The sequence below is a fragment of the Antechinus flavipes genome, chromosome 3 (genome assembly GCF_016432865.1).
Source record: "Antechinus flavipes isolate AdamAnt ecotype Samford, QLD, Australia chromosome 3, AdamAnt_v2, whole genome shotgun sequence".
NCBI classification, from domain to species: Eukaryota; Metazoa; Chordata; class Mammalia; order Dasyuromorphia; family Dasyuridae; genus Antechinus; species Antechinus flavipes.
Window position 1 is genome coordinate 396,557,904 of NC_067400.1, and position 15,612 is coordinate 396,573,515.

At 35.6% G+C, this 15,612-nt stretch overlaps 1 protein-coding gene and 1 long non-coding RNA gene across 3 annotated transcripts in view; one reads left to right on the top strand and one right to left on the bottom strand.

Annotated features, from left to right (window-relative positions):
* Positions 1-897: 897 nt before the first annotated feature.
* Positions 898-7,539, bottom strand: LOC127554474 (uncharacterized). Its single transcript, XR_007951995.1, has 2 exons — positions 7,320-7,539; positions 898-4,104 (listed from the first exon to the last, which is right to left on the bottom strand). It is a non-coding gene; the product is annotated as an uncharacterized LOC127554474 (long non-coding RNA).
* A 167-nt stretch (positions 7,540-7,706) lies between these two features.
* Positions 7,707-15,612, top strand: part of OSGEPL1 (O-sialoglycoprotein endopeptidase like 1) — a 39,857-nt gene continuing 31,951 nt past the window's right edge. For both annotated transcript variants that reach the window (XM_051986027.1, XM_051986026.1), the window contains exon 1: positions 7,707-7,755. The gene's annotated coding sequence lies outside the window, so the exon portion shown is untranslated. The remainder of the gene's footprint in view (positions 7,756-15,612) is intronic.

Consider the following 15,612-nt stretch of genomic DNA (forward strand, 5'->3'; position numbering starts at 1 on the left):
GAGGAGATAAAGGCCTGGAATTAGGGTTCTGGTTAAACTTAGCTGTGTGACCACAGATGAAGTTTTTAAATTTCTGTATTAATTATATTATCAGTTGAATGTAGACATTATACTGATCCTTTCTCACTGTTAATATGGACCAATATTTAAATGCAGGTATTATTTTCTTTAAAAAAGCTTTGTATCCATGGGTGACCCCATGTAAAAACTGAACTCACATTTTTCTTGTGGAATTTCGAGGATTTAATGATAATGGACAGAAATGTTTAATGACATTTTAAGTTCTATTAGTATAACCACACAATGCCTATTTTAAAAAAAAGACCACAAAATTTTAAAGTCAGAGAAGAACTTTAAAGATGTCCTAATTTTATACTTGAGGGAAGCCAAGGCTCAGAAAGGTGACACGATTTGCCTGAAATCATTGAGTTAAGTAGAAGTGCCTCAATTAGAACCCACAAATGAGCTGATTATTAAAAAAATTTGTTGATTGAAAAGTGTGATTCATCCATCAATTAGTTTTTCACAAGCATTTCATTTCTGGAAATAGCAATTACAAAAATTGAAATGATAGCTTAATAATGAATTGGATATCTGTTGATAAACTATAGTCAAGACAGTTTTAGGTGTCTGTGTCCTTCATCTGTACCAACAGAGAATAGCAGCAGCAAGGTAACTTGAAGTCATTTAAAGTTATTTAAAAGTAAAGTGCCATGGTCCTTATTAAAGGTTTTTTCAACTATCCAACTTGTAAGACATTTTATGGAAGAACATAATAGTTCTTTTATATCATTCAAAATGTTCAGTAATGTGCTCTGAAATGATTTGTATTGTTACCTACATTGTTTGCAAATTAATTTTGGATGTGGATTTATCTATTATGTCATTCACAACACATTTTTTAAACTATTTATTATTTTATTTTTTTTCCAGTTACATGCAACAATTTTAACTTTTTTTTTCAATTTTGATGTTGTCTTCCCCACCCATTCCCCATCACTAGAAGCAAGCAAATTGACATAGATTATACACATGTAGTCATGCAAAACACATTTTCACATTGTCATTCTGTGAAAAAAAAGAAAAACAATAAGTATCTTATCTAAAGTCAGGAGTTACCAGTTCTTTCTCTAAAGATGGATAACACTTTTTATCATAAGTCCTACACAATTTTCTTGAATCACTGAATTACTGAAAATAGCTGTTATTCATAGTAGTTAATCATATAATACTGCTGTTACTGTGTATATTAGACTAAATAGTGATATTTGCTTGGTCAAAGGATATGCATTATAGCCAAAAGGCTATATTTCCAAATTGCTTTCCAGAATGGTTAATTCAGTGTAAGACTTTAGTTTGTACTTTTAATGTTTTAATTTTCCAACAATGCCTCCAACATTTGTCATTTTCCTTTTCTACATTTGTCAATCTGAGAGGTGTGGGGTAATAACTCAGTTTTAAATTGAATTTATCTCACCAATAGTGTTTCAGCATTTTTTTCATGGAAGCAGAGTTTTATTTTATCTGAAAAACTGGCTTCTTCACATCCTTTAACCATTTATCAGTTGATGAATACATCTTCTATAAATTTGATTCAGTTTTCTGTTTGAGAAGTCCTAATCAGAGGAACTTAATATAAAAAAAAAATTTTTTTTTTCAGAGAATGATTATCAACTATGAATTTCCCTCCATCCTATTTTCCCAGTTTAGCCTACTCTCTCCATTTCCCTCTGTCCATTCTTGTGTTTTACTTTGGACTTTTACCTCCCTCAAACTGCCCTCCCCCCACCCCCACCCCATTTCTCTGATCCCTTCCCTTCCTACTTTCCTATATAATAAGATAAATTTATACATCCAACTAAGTATGTATGTTATTTCCTCTTTGAGCCAGTTCCACTAAGAGTAAGGTTCATGTGGCCCCCCTTCCCTACTTACAATCTTTTTCCTTTCTACTGCAAAATCTCTTTCAGGCCTCTTTGAGAAAATTTAGCCCATTCTACTACTGCATTTTTCCTTCTCCCAGTGCATTCTTTTTTTTAATTCCTTAATGTAGGGTTTTTTTTTTTTTTTTTTTTGTTTTTTTGAGATTATACCATCACATTTAACTCACACCTCTACTTTCGATATATATTCCTTCTAACTGCCCTCATAATGAAATTTTATGAATTATAAATATGATTTTCCCATGTAAGAATATATACAGTTTAATCTTATTGAATCCCCTATTTTTTTTTCTGTATACCTTTTTATGCTTTTTTTTTCATCTTGTATTTGAAAGTCAAATTTTTTAATCAGCAATTTTCATCGGGAATGCTTCAAAGTACTCAGTTTCACTAAATGTCCATAATTTTTTCTGAGTAGGGATTCTTGGTTGTAATCTTAATGTTTTTGCCCTTTATCATATTCTAAGTGCTCTTATCCTTTAATGTAGAAATTATTAAATTTTGTGTTATCCTGACTGGCTTCAGAATATCTGAATTTTTTTGTTAGTTTTTGTTTTGTTTTGTTTTTGGCTGCTTGGAGCATTTTCTCCTTGATGTGGAATTTGGCTATAATAATCCTTGGAGTATTTATTTTGGGATCTCTTTTAGGAGCCGATAGGTATATTCTTTCAATTTCTATTTTACTCTCTAGTTCTAGAATATCAGGGCAGTTGTTCTTGATAATTTGTTTTAAAATGATGTGGTCTTTTTTTTCTTCTTTTCTTTTTTTTTTTTTTTTTCCTTTTTTCCTTTTTTTTTTTTTTTTTTTTTTCTTTTTTTCCTAGCCTGACTTTCAGGTAGTGCAGTAATTCTTAAATTTTTTTCTCCTGGATATAGATCCAGGTCAGTTGTTTCTCCAATGAGATATTTCACATTTTCTCCTATTTTTTTCATTCTTTTGATTTTGTTTGATTATTTCTTGATGTCTCATGAAGTCATTAGCTTCCACTTGCCCAATTCTAACTTTTAAGGAATTATTTTCTTCAGTGAGCTTTTGCACCTCCTTTTCCATTTGACCAATTCTACTTTTTAAGGAGTTCTTCTCTTCAGCAAATTTTTGAATATCCTTTTCCATTTGGCCAATTCTGCTTTCCAAGGCATTCTTTTCTTCAATGGATTTTTGTGCTTCTTTTACCATTTGACCTATTCTGGTTTTTAAGGTGTTATTTTCTTCAGTATTTTTTTGTGTCTCCCTTACCAAGTTGTTGACTCTCTTTTCATGATTTTCTTGCATCACTCTCATTTCTCTTCCCAATTTTTCCTCAACCTCTCTTACTTGATTTTTAAAATCCTTTCTGAGCTCTTCCATGGCCTGAGACCAAGTCACATTTTTCTTTGAGGCTTTGGATGCAGGAATTTTCACTTTGTTGTCTTCTTCCAAATGTGTGTTTTGATCTTCCTTGTCGCCGTGATAACTTTCTGCGGTCAGATTTTTCTTCTGTTGTTTGCTCATTTTTTTTTTTTTAACTTAATTCTATACTTAAGTGGAGTTCTGCTTTCCAAGTGGGAGAGTCACTGTTCCAAGCTTCAGTGTTTTTGTGCAGTTGTTTTCAGAGATAATTCAGGGGATCTGAATTTTTGGCTCTTCCAAGGTGAAATGATCTAGGGAGAGGTGTGTTTACTATTTTCCTATACTGTGCACCGGTTTGTAAGCAACCACAAGAACGCTTTTCAACCCTGAAACTGATTAGTGTCCCAACTCCACTACTCCTCACACTGGGATTTAAGAGCTAGATTGCAACCTAGATCCAAAAAAAGTAGTGCAACAGAGACCTGTCCCTAGTATCAGCAAAGTCTCCTATAAGTCTCCTTCCAGTCCTTTTACTGTCTACGGGCTGAGAAGTCTGGAAACCTCCACTGGTGTCACTGATCCAGTTGCTTCAAGGCCTGCTCCTGGTTTGCTGGAGCCGGTTTTGCTCTGGCACACAGCCTGTACTCCTTTTTCACTTTTCCTGCAAACTTCCTAAGTTGTCATAGGCTGGAAAATTGTTTCACTGTCTTTTTGTACTGCTGCTGTAGAATTTGTTTATGGTAATTATTTTAAAGTATTTGAAGGAATGTAGAGGAAAGCTCAGGCGAGTCTCTGCCTTTACTCCACTATCTTGACACTTCATTCAATACACTGTAAACAGAATAATGAAGTCACATTTAGAAAATCTGGTCCATGAGAAAATGAGATGGTAAACTTTCCTATTCTGTTTTCTTGTTCAGAAAATATGCTAGAAATGATATTTGTAATCAAAGATTTTTAGAGCTGGAAAGAATCTTAAAGATTACCTAGACCTTTCCCCTCATTATTTATAGGTACAAAGGGCCTAGAAAATAAATCAACTGCTATCATGTCTTCCCTAGGTTGAAAGCTTTAAGTTAGAATGAAATCTTTTATGTTAGGATATCTTAAGTTTCAGAAGCTGATATATAGTACTCTGCCTGAAGTGACAGATTGGCCTAGCTAGTTTCTAAGGGCCCTTGGCAACACTGATTCTGTGAGTTGCAGGTAGAAAAGTATATATGCTAGATAACTGCAAAGTTGTGTCAAGAATTTGAAATTAAGTCTAATAAGATTTAGATCTGGAATGTCAAAAATAACTTAATCCAGCTCCCTTATTTTAAAGATGAGGAAATTGAGAACCAGAGAAGTTAAGAACTTAATGTGCCAAGATTAAAATCAAATGTCAAATATTCTAAACCCAGATCTTCTGGCTACAAATCCAGCATTTATTACAATATGCCATGTACACATAAGTTACCTAATAAGTACCTTATGCACTTAATAGTTACCTAACAAAATTTTCCCAAAGAGAATGAGGCACAGAGGTTTGATGGGAAGAAATGTTAAGAATCTCGTATTAATAAAATGCTTAACTCTTTCTGAATGTTAATTCAGATCACACTAGTAAACATATTTAGAATGGAAAACAATTACTTAAAAGTCACTTAAGCACCATGTATCAATAACAATGAAAACAAATGGTATGGCAGAAACATTTACAAATATTTATTGAAACTTCCTGATCCAGATGATTTCCAGTAACTTAATTAAGTACACTGCACTTAACATCTCAAAAAGTCTACTTCTCTCCATTTATCCTTGTAGCATTCTAAAGGGCATAAAGTGACTACATTAAGATATTCTGATTTTATAATGAAAAGTAAAAACAAGTTAAATTATTTACTTTGGCCTAATGCTTAAGGAAAAACAAAGAAAATACCTATGTTAGTCTGGAACACTACTAACCTGATACAAATTTAGTTTCTTGTAAAACATTAAGATGATTGAAATATAATTTATAACACATTCTTCTATTTTGCTAACAAATCTAAGCAATGGCAGTAAAAATTAAGCTATGTAAACAACTTTTTTGTTGGACAAGCTCATTTATTGATGATATTCATGAGAATAGGTACAAGCATTAATGAACCTGCAATCCCTTCTAAAAGTGTGTAGTTACTTTTGTCAAGGATAGGGGATATAACTTTGACTCCCAAATCCTTAAACCCTTCACTTATTACCCCCATGAAGAAAAATGAAGCTACTTTCTGGTGTATTCTATAATCTAGGTTTTGTTCTGTAGGAGCAAAAGCTAACTTTAGCATGTAACAACAATGTTGAGCCTGCATGTCTGAATTGAAAAAGTGTGAAACACCATACAGTGAAAAACAGCTATATCTGAATGTAACCATGTTCTTGGTATTTAACTATTTTTTTTGTATCCCAATATGGGAATTCCAATTGCTACACAGTTTCACTCTTTTGGAAATGTGAAAAATAAATTAATTTTCTAAGAGAATAGGGTCACAAAAAAGATTAAGTATCTTTTTCATTAATGATTGCATTAAATTTGAAATAACTAGTAAACCTGGTGATTGTAGTTTTGATCAGCAGTAGAGAGAAAATAATAAGCAATCAGTCTGCAATTTTTATGCCATTCACATTTAAGCAATGCAAAAAGATTAGCAAGTGTGCAGTCAGATAAATTATACTCTAGAATTCTAGAGAAAATCACCAGATCCATAGATGACTTTGCTTGAAAAAAATATAAATCCCTGCTGTTAACTTTCAAAAAACCACTGCCCACAGGTATTTTTGCATAGGATAATAGTACTATTAATAGAACTATGGGCAAAAATTAGGTAGTACTAGTTCTAAGGAGACATTCTATTAAAATAAATGAAGGCTAGTCAAAGCAATAATCTTGTACATAACTGAAATAAAGGACTGCCAACCAATGGTCAGGACTAGAGATTTTTTACCAAAATAAAACATGCAAAATTGAAAACATTGGTTTCTTGAAAAAGGAGAAAACAGATTTAAGGGTAAAAAGCCTATGGAAATGCTCAGAATTGAAGAGGCAGCAAGGCCAGGATAGTGCGGACTCATACATCAGTAAAAGTTCAGGCTTATTTATCTACATCCCGAGAAGCCCTATTTTCATTTTTTTTGCTTGCTTTTTGTTTTCTTTCTCATTTTTTTCCCCTTTTGACCTTATTTTTCTTGTGAAGCATAATTGTGGAAATACGAAGAAGAAGAATTGCACATTGGATTACTTGCTGTCTAGGGAAAGATGGGTGAAGGGGAGGAGGTGGGGAAAGGGTGGGAGGAGGAAAATTGGAACATAAGGTTTTGCAAGGGTGAATGCTGAAAACTCTCTCTCTCTCTCTCTCTCTATATATATATATGTATACACACACACACACATATATATATAAAGATTTAATTTTTTCAAAAGGAAAAAAATTGGAAAAAAAAAGTTGGGGCTTGAGAATTGGGAGGGCCAGAATTTGGTCATAATATAGTGAATGGGGTCGCCCTTTATCCTCAAACATGGTTTTGCTGTCCTGGGTAGTTTAAGCGGAGGAGAGAGAGCACTACGGATTTTGGGGAAAGGGAGGAAATGGAGGTGGTGATATTTCAAGAGGCTTGTCAACAAAATGAGATAGAGCATCAGATCTAAACGAGAAGTCTGTGGAAAGGAGGCTTATAGCCTGGAAGCTAAGAGTTAAGTGGTCGAAAATAGTACTGAGAGCAAAGGCCCTAAAAACAAAGGATAGGACGGGGGTCGGGGCACGAGAAAGGGGCAATCTCTTCCCCGGAACCGTTAGTGGGCGGGAAAAAACATAACAGACACAAAACAATAAGATTTAACCTACATTAAATCTTCCCCTCCTCTCCCCACTTAGAAAATCAACTAAAGAAAAGGCCCAGGTTTTGTAAATAACATGTCAGTTTCGGAGGCGTTCACATAGAATATTTAACAGGCTTTCAAGAGCAGTTTCCCAACCCCCGCAGTGCGAGGAAGCCTCCATCCTTGGGTCCACCCCTCCCCCCACACTTACCCACAGACTGCGGCAGAGAAGGGCGAGTCCCCCTGGAGGCACTGCTTCCAGGATAGATGCAAGAAATAACGAGATCCCTCTTTCTCACTCGTTTTTTCACTTGGAAATTCTTTTCCAAGCCTGTAGCCTGTCTGCCGTGCTGCAGACAAAGGTTTGATAGCGTCACTATCCCCACCTAAAACTGAGCATCAGACAGGCTCTGCACCTCCGTTATTCTCCTAGCTCTGCAGTCAGCCTCAACCCTCCCAGCGCTGTTTGTTCACGTGACCTTCTTTCAGCTTGGTTACATCATCTCCGCACAAAGCCTACGGACCTGGGCGTCTCTTCTGCTGCATGCGCACGCGCAGACCGAACTGTAGTTCTTTTCGGAAAAGATCTGCTGTGGTGGGGAAGGATAGAAAAGAGCTGTTTGCACCGCCCTTCTAGGAAAAAAAAAGTAAGTGGAGCACACTGTTGTCCCTGCGACTTTAGGCTTCTTTGTCAGTTCCTGGCCCCCATAACTCAAGCGAAAGTTATATCCCTGCGACAGCAAATCTAGGGTCCTTTGGCACGTGACCGCGCGGGGCTGGGGGAGGCTTTGCGCTGGAAATCTGACAATTCTGTCCCTCCTACCTAACACTCAAAATAAAACAACAACAAAAAAAAACCCTGCTGCGGCCTTGCTATAGCTTCCACTGAATGCTGATAGAGTCACTGTTTTCTTCAAGATTTGTCATTTTTGTTATATTGAAACACTAGGATTTTTCAAAGGAATATCCTTAGTGTAATATGAATAAAAAAATCTAGATTTGACTGAGTTCAAGGTATGGACTTTGTAATTTGTAAAAAGGAAAAAAATCTGAAAACGTTGAATTATTTGAGGAACAAAAACCATTTGAAATCTTTATTCTGAATTTAAGGCTCATCTCATTTGAATCTATAAAATAGGTAACCGGGTATATATGGGGATTGAACATTAGGCTTGGAGTCGGGAAAACAGATTTAAATTCCTTCTTCTGACATATACTGTCTGTAACTCTTGGCAAGTCACTTAAATTCCCAGGCAGCTGCATAACTGAGTAGGGGAGATTTTGATAAAATAGGACAGGTTCCTCAGAGATGCTCCTTGTATCAAGGAAATCAAGTCTGGATAAGTCTCCCTTTCACCTCACCCCACCCCAAATTTTTTTTTGTTAAAACAGCCTCTTTGTCAGAAGTTTCCTCCTGGCATAAAAATTTCAGGCACATATGAATATATGAACTCCACTAAAGATACTTCCTTTATAAGCACTCAGACTTAAAATATAGATCAGCTTCATTTACTTAGTAAAGGATCCTGAAAAAAATCACATACATATCCTTAGAGTTAAGACCCCCATCTTTCTTATCGCCATAGTGCCAACACTCTCTTAGGGACTTGAACTAGGTAAGTTATGGAACTGTATTTCCCCAGACAGGGCAGAAGTCAGATTTTACTCCCTTCACAGTGATGATCATTGCTACATTGCCTTTTTCCCATCTTCACATCTGTGCTCCTCCTTGTTACCTCATTGTTAAGTATTCTGCTATGGAGACACAAATGTTATCAGGCACATAATCTACCACACTATTTAGGGACCTTTGGATGACTTAAAGTGATTAGAATTATCTCTTTTCTTTGAGATATTAGTTTTCATAGGTAGTATTTGTCTCTTTGATATTACTAGTGATGGAGCAGCATTCAAAAATCAGAATAGCCTTTAAATTCATTCTCTCTCCCCATCTGTGCAAATGGCTTGCTTTAAATAAGTTAACCCTGACAGTATTTTGCCTGATTTGGATCTTAATTAGTATGTTTCAATTTGGATCTAATGATCCTAGTGTATATTGACTAATGGTGCCTTTGTGGTTCTCCAACTTGTTTTGTCATTTCTTTTCAGTGTTTTTTTATAGCTTGTCATCCATATCATGTCCTCTAATTCAGGATTCTATTTTGAATCTTCATCTCTTTCTCTATTTTGTGATGTAATCCATTCTCATAATTTTTATGCAGATAACTGACAGATCTATATATCCAGCTGTGTCTCTCCTTACCTTTTGTCCCAAATCATCAGTTATCTATAGCACATTTCTAAATAGATACCTTCAAGATATCTCAAACACAACATATGCAAAACAACTCATTGTCTTTTCCCCAACATTCTCCTGTCTTCCATACTTTCATCTGGTTGTCAAGGATACCACCATCCTTCAAGTGTTACAATTTTTTTCAGTTTTATTTTAATTTTCCTTAAGCACAGATTTGGTCATGTCACTCCTTCCTAAATAACTTTAAATAAACTCCTTATTGCCTCTAGGTTATATCATTAATTCCCTTTTTTTTTTTTTTTTTGGCCTTTTAAGGCTCTTCAGAATCTGAACCCAATCTGTTTTTCTATCCATTGTACATTACTCCTCTGATTATATTCTGATTAGTCACCTCTTTGTTCTTTCCATATGGCATTGTCATCTCCAAAGCTTTGCATTAGATAGCTACCATTCCTAGAATGCAGAAGCCTTTCTTCAAAAAAAGTTCACTTTCTTTCATAAATACTATCTTCATGAACCATGTCTTTGTAACAGTTATTGCCTCCCCCATACTACTTTGTATTTATTTTGTATAAGTTTCTATATGTACATATTGCTTTTTTTCTTCAATCAATTGTAAGCTACTTGAGAGCAGGCATGATTTAATTTTTTATCTTTGTAATTTAGCACATAAGGATCCTTTGTTTCCTCAGCCTGCTTGTAGTAGTCATTTTATAAATGCTTGTTGATTGGTACAAAGGTACATAGATCACAGTTCCTTAATTTTCTCATACTCCTGCCCTCTTGTTTTTTGCAAAATTCAACTGTTAGTTCCCTGAGAGCAACAAGTGGTAGCAATGTGAGGGTTCTTAACATTTTTTAGAGCTTTTTTTTTTTTTTTTAATCTTGTTGTGGAGTGACTCTCCCTACTTTTCCCTAATTTTGTTTTTTCCAGAGATATCAAGATTTCAGAGAAGAATTTTTCCCAGTTGGAATTCTGGAGAGGAAACTTAAGGATTATATTGTTACTGTTCCTGCTTTCTGTACTCTTTTGGGCTGAAGCCATGAAGTCATGATTCTGTCAACAGATTTCTTAATAGAATATAAATTGGTCATAGGTCTCAAGATCTTTCCCATCATCTGAAACTCCAAAATGCAGAGTAATCGTTCCCTGTGCTGCTTTTCCAAATATAGCATATATAAAGTTGTAAAATCATTGCCAGTGGCCTTACAGGTACATAACAAAAATGCACCATCCTAATTGGCCTCAGGCTTATTTCTTGGGCTTTGGTGACTCAGATAAAGACTTCAGTGACTTGACAAAGTTATATCATAGTTCCATATTTCTTAAGTTTTTCAAGACCAAATGTCCCCGTTAGTAACTTGCTCATAAAATTTCAGCCTTAATCTGAATAAATCCTGGCTTTAAAGCTTTATGCCAAGAATGCTTCCCCCATAATATTTTGGCCACTATAGATGCCATCTGGCTGCTGACCGCAAAGGTCATATCATTCACAACAAGTAGAATGTTGCTCATTCCATTTCATAGACAAGAAATCTGCACAAAAGCTCCAAAAGTTCATTAATTTTTAAATGTCTTAGATCAGTGGTCTTTTATCTTTTTTGATTGTCCCTTCAGTAAAATTTTTTTTTTACCATATCCTAATATGTATATTTTTATAAATTATATCCTTAGATATAGAGAGCTCTATAGAGATAGATATACATGTGCACGTTATGGACATTATAAATGTACATGAAATAGAAATATTACAAAGGTGAGAAAAGATTAAGTAAACAATACTTTCAAATATTTGTTTTATTTATTAAAGCTACAGAATATCAGCAAAGCATTAATACTTAGAAAGTATTTTCTCTTCCCAGGCCAGCTTAACTACCTGGGTCTGTGCAAAATCCTTTTTACCCTTGCCCATCTTGGAATGATCACCATTGAGGCAGTGCAAGAAAATAGGGTCTCCCTCTCGTTAATGCAACCCTAGCTCTGTGGGGCTATAGCGCATGTACCTTTGCAATCGTAAGGAAGTGAAGATAGTTCACCCAAACTAAAACTAGAAGAGTCGTGCCTCTGGGTTAGCAGGAATGCTGGTTACTCTTGCAACTTGGGCACCTCAGGAATTGAGTTGTATGTGAATCCCTGGCTATGTGACATAACAAATATTTGAAATATCTATGGATGACCATCTATTGGCTGGAAAAAGGAGAGCAGTAAAGGCAGTTAGCTGCTACAAATATGATAAAAAAGGTTTTATTTTCAAATAGTTGTATTGTTTTTTTTTTCAGTTAACATGTCTATTTTCTCTACTTCCCATCTACCTATGGGGAGAAAAATCCTTTTAACAACAAATTACCACAGTGGCCATATCCAAAAATTATGTTTCATTGACACCTGATTCTATCACCTTATCTCAGGAAATAGAAAGCATACTTTATCATCAATCCTAGAATCATAGTTAGCCATTGAGTTCTCAGGTGTTTCAAAGTTATTTGTCTTTGTAAATTATTCTCTTGGTTCCTCTCACTTTGCATTAATTCACATAGATTATTCAAGTTTTCTCTGAAATTTTCATTTTTATCATTTTTGGTAGTCTTATTTCATCATTCGTATATATAATTTTTTTCATTCATTCCACAACTGATGGGTGCCCCCTTTAGTTTCCAGTTTTTGACCATCATCAAAAGATGTTAATATTTTTGTACATATAGCATTATTTTATTTTTCTCATTCTTTGATCTTTTTCAGGTTTAGACATAGTATTGGTATTGCTGGGTCAGAGGTTATCTATGGTTTGTAGCTTTGTGAACATTGTTACAAATTGCTTTCCAGAATAGCTGAATCACAATACCACCAACAGTGCTTTAATCTGCCTATTTTCTTAAAACTCTTCTAACATGCCTTTTTCCTTTTGTTAATTTTGTCTATCTGATGGGTGTGTGGTGGAACATAGGAGTTGCTTTAATGTGTTTTTCTTTATTAATGATTTGGAGTATTTTCATATAGTATTTATTCTTCAGCTGTTTATTCATAGCTTTTTATCAGTTAGGAAAGGGCTATAATACTTTTGAATCATTTCATTATATATCTTGGAAAATGAGATCCTTATAAAAGAAACCAGTTGCAGAGATTTTCCTCAGTTACCTGTCTCTGTTTTAATTTTAGGAGCCTTTGTTTTGTTTGGACAACAACTGTAGAGGGCTGAAACTCTGAATCAGACAAGAGAGCATTTAAAGCTACTTTTTCAATGTGAGACAATGACTCTATTAGCATATATTTGGAATATGCCTCTCCTCACCATTGGTGCTTGCTGAATGTTTGGTAGTAAGATAATCTGCAGGCAAGGATTGGATGGGGCATGGAGAAAGAAGGGAGAGGCACTTGGTGGCAGGAGGAGGAGAAGGAGGAGGAGAGAGGCTGGAGATTCCCAACTCCAGACTCCAGAATTCAGGAAACCTTTTTGGGAAGCCAAGTAGCAGCTTGCCTGCCTCCTTCACTTCTCCCCCTAAAAATCAAGGACTTTGATTTATCCTGACTCTGGCTGACCCTGAGGCCCTCCAAGGAGCTATTCTGGACATTACAAACAACAAAATTATATAAGCAAAATTGTCCATTTTGTCTTCTGTGATCCTCTCTGTCCTTTGGTCACAGACTGTTCTCTTATCCATAGATCTAGAAGACAATTTCTTCCTTGCTCCTCTAATTTTTTTTTTTTTTTAATATCTAAGTCATATATCCATTTGGAACTTATCTTGGGGCCTACTGAAAAATGTTGGTCTGTATTTAGTTCTCATATTTTCTCTTTGCTCTCCAGTGGATTGTCCTGGTTACTACCTAGGGCAGTTGTACCCATTTTGCTCTAGATACACTATTTTTTTCATCTTATAAAATCTGTTTTCCACCAGATCCAGACTATTCTCTTGGCCTGTGATCACAGTGTAATAAATTTTGATATAGGTAATAAATAGCAGAGCAAGTATTTGAACATTGGTCCTCTCACAACAAATCCATCACTCTTTCCTCTGTATAAAACTGAGGACTTTCCAACCAAAAGTTACTAAACTTTAACAGTTAATTACCTTCTTTCACTTTGGAAGATCTTTTGTAGCCAGGAGTTTACTGGTAAATGTTTACTAATAGCATCTGCAAGGAGGTTGGGGAGAATATGAGCAGGACACTCTACTAAGTTTAATCTGCATTATTCGATTCTGATTTTCAATGAAGTATTTTCTTCACTCACTTTTTTTTATATCTTTTTCTAATTGTTCAATTGAGTTTTTAAGTGAGTTGTTTTGTTCTATGGAATTTTTTTCCATTTCGCCAATTTTATTTTTTAGAGAGCTATTTTCTGTTTCCAATTCATTAATTCTATTTTTCATGGATTTGATTTCTTTATCCACTCTGTCTTTAAATGAGTGGGATGACTTCTCCAGACTTTCTTGCCAAGCCTCCCTCTCCTTTTCCCATTTTTCTTCTAGCTCTCTTGTGAGAGACTTTTAAATTTCTTCTATGAGAGTTATCTGTGCTGAGGACCAGATGATCTCCTTCTTTGGGGATTCACCTGGAGACAGTCTGTTTTTAGTCTCCTCAGGGTTTAAAATCTGCTCTCTATCTGTATAGAAATTATCAATGGTTAAGGTCCTTTTAAATATTTTGCTCATTTTGTCAGAGAATAATCAAAGAAGACAAACTAGCAAAAAAAAAAAAAAAAAACCTAAATGGACTCTGTTTTTTTTAGGGGGTGAGGGGGGGGGGGCTGGGTGGTGTTACTGAGCTTCCTCTACAGACTGGGGGGAAGAAGGGGGTACAGCAGCAAGGCACTAGCAGGACAGTGATGGCTGTGCTTTGCCTGTGTTCTGAGACTCTGAGAGCATGCTAAGGTGTTGTTGGGAGGGCAGGAGGTTGGCCAGGTCCAGAGAGATCCTAGATGTTCAGAGTTGTATTCATTCCCTGTGTTTTTAGCTTCTCTGCTGCCAGGGCAGTGTATCCAATACTGTAGCAAAGCTCTCCTTGTAGAGGCAGCTGAGATCATACCCCACCCCCCTCGGGTCTGCTCAGCTGTGAGCTGCCTGCCGAGCTCTCTGCCACTGCCTGCCCTCAGCCTGAGCCCGATCTAAAACCGTTCCCTGCCCTCGAGCAAAAACAGACCTTTCCTGGCTAATTTCAAGGATGTCTTCTTTTGATAATTATTTGTGGGTTTTTTTTTTTCAGTCAAGCATTAATTCAGAGGCTTGAATTAAGGGTCATGAAATGAATTCTGAGAGAAAACGCGGAGCTTACTCAGCTGTGTGCCTCCTTTCCGCCATCTTGGCCAGAAGTCTAATCTTCATTATTGATAATTTATCAGATACAAATAAGCCAGCAAATCAATATTGCCCTGATTCATATTGGTTGCCAATTTCTAAAGGGTAAAATTCTCTCATTTTAAAATTTTAGAATTGGCTTTCATAACTGGTTAAGCTGAGTCCAGTATTCCTCTTCATAGTCTGTTGCACCATTATAATTTCAACTTTTGCCACTCCCTCAATGTTGGTTTACCTCTAGTTCAGTTCCTTGAGCATTACATTCCTTCTTTATGGCCAATGTCTCAATTTAGAGACCTTCATCTCTGTTCATACTAGATAATCAAGATTAACTTCACAGTTCCGTATTTTCATTTTCTACTAATATCATTTACAAAAAATTTTCAGATTCTTTAACATAGTTTCTTTGGTTTGAGGCTTTAATATGGAGCTTACTTCTTTTGTCAATTTACCCATACTTTGGAACTTATCTTGGTCCCCGACACACTGTATCTTTGAGATAGAAGTTGCCTTTCCTATACTGGAGTATTTCAAGGACAGTCTATTTCACAATCAAAAATAATTGCTTATAAAAATCATTCTCCAATTGATAAGTAGTCTAAGGATATGAACAGTCAATTTTCAGATGAAGAAATTAAAGCCGTTTATACTATATGAAAAAATGCTCTAAATACTATTGATTATTATTGATAATGAAAATTAAGACAACTACAAGGTACCATTTCACACATCTCAGATTGGCTAAGTTAAGAGGAAAAGATAATGATAAATGTTGGGGGTGATGTAGGAAACCTAGGACACAAGTGCGTTGTGGTAGAATTGTGAAATGAGCCAACCATGATAGAGAACAAGTTGGAACTGTGCCCAAAGGGCAGTATCTTTGATCTAGCAGTATCATTACTGGGTTTGCATACCAAAGAGACCATAAAATAGGGAAAAGAACCACATGTGC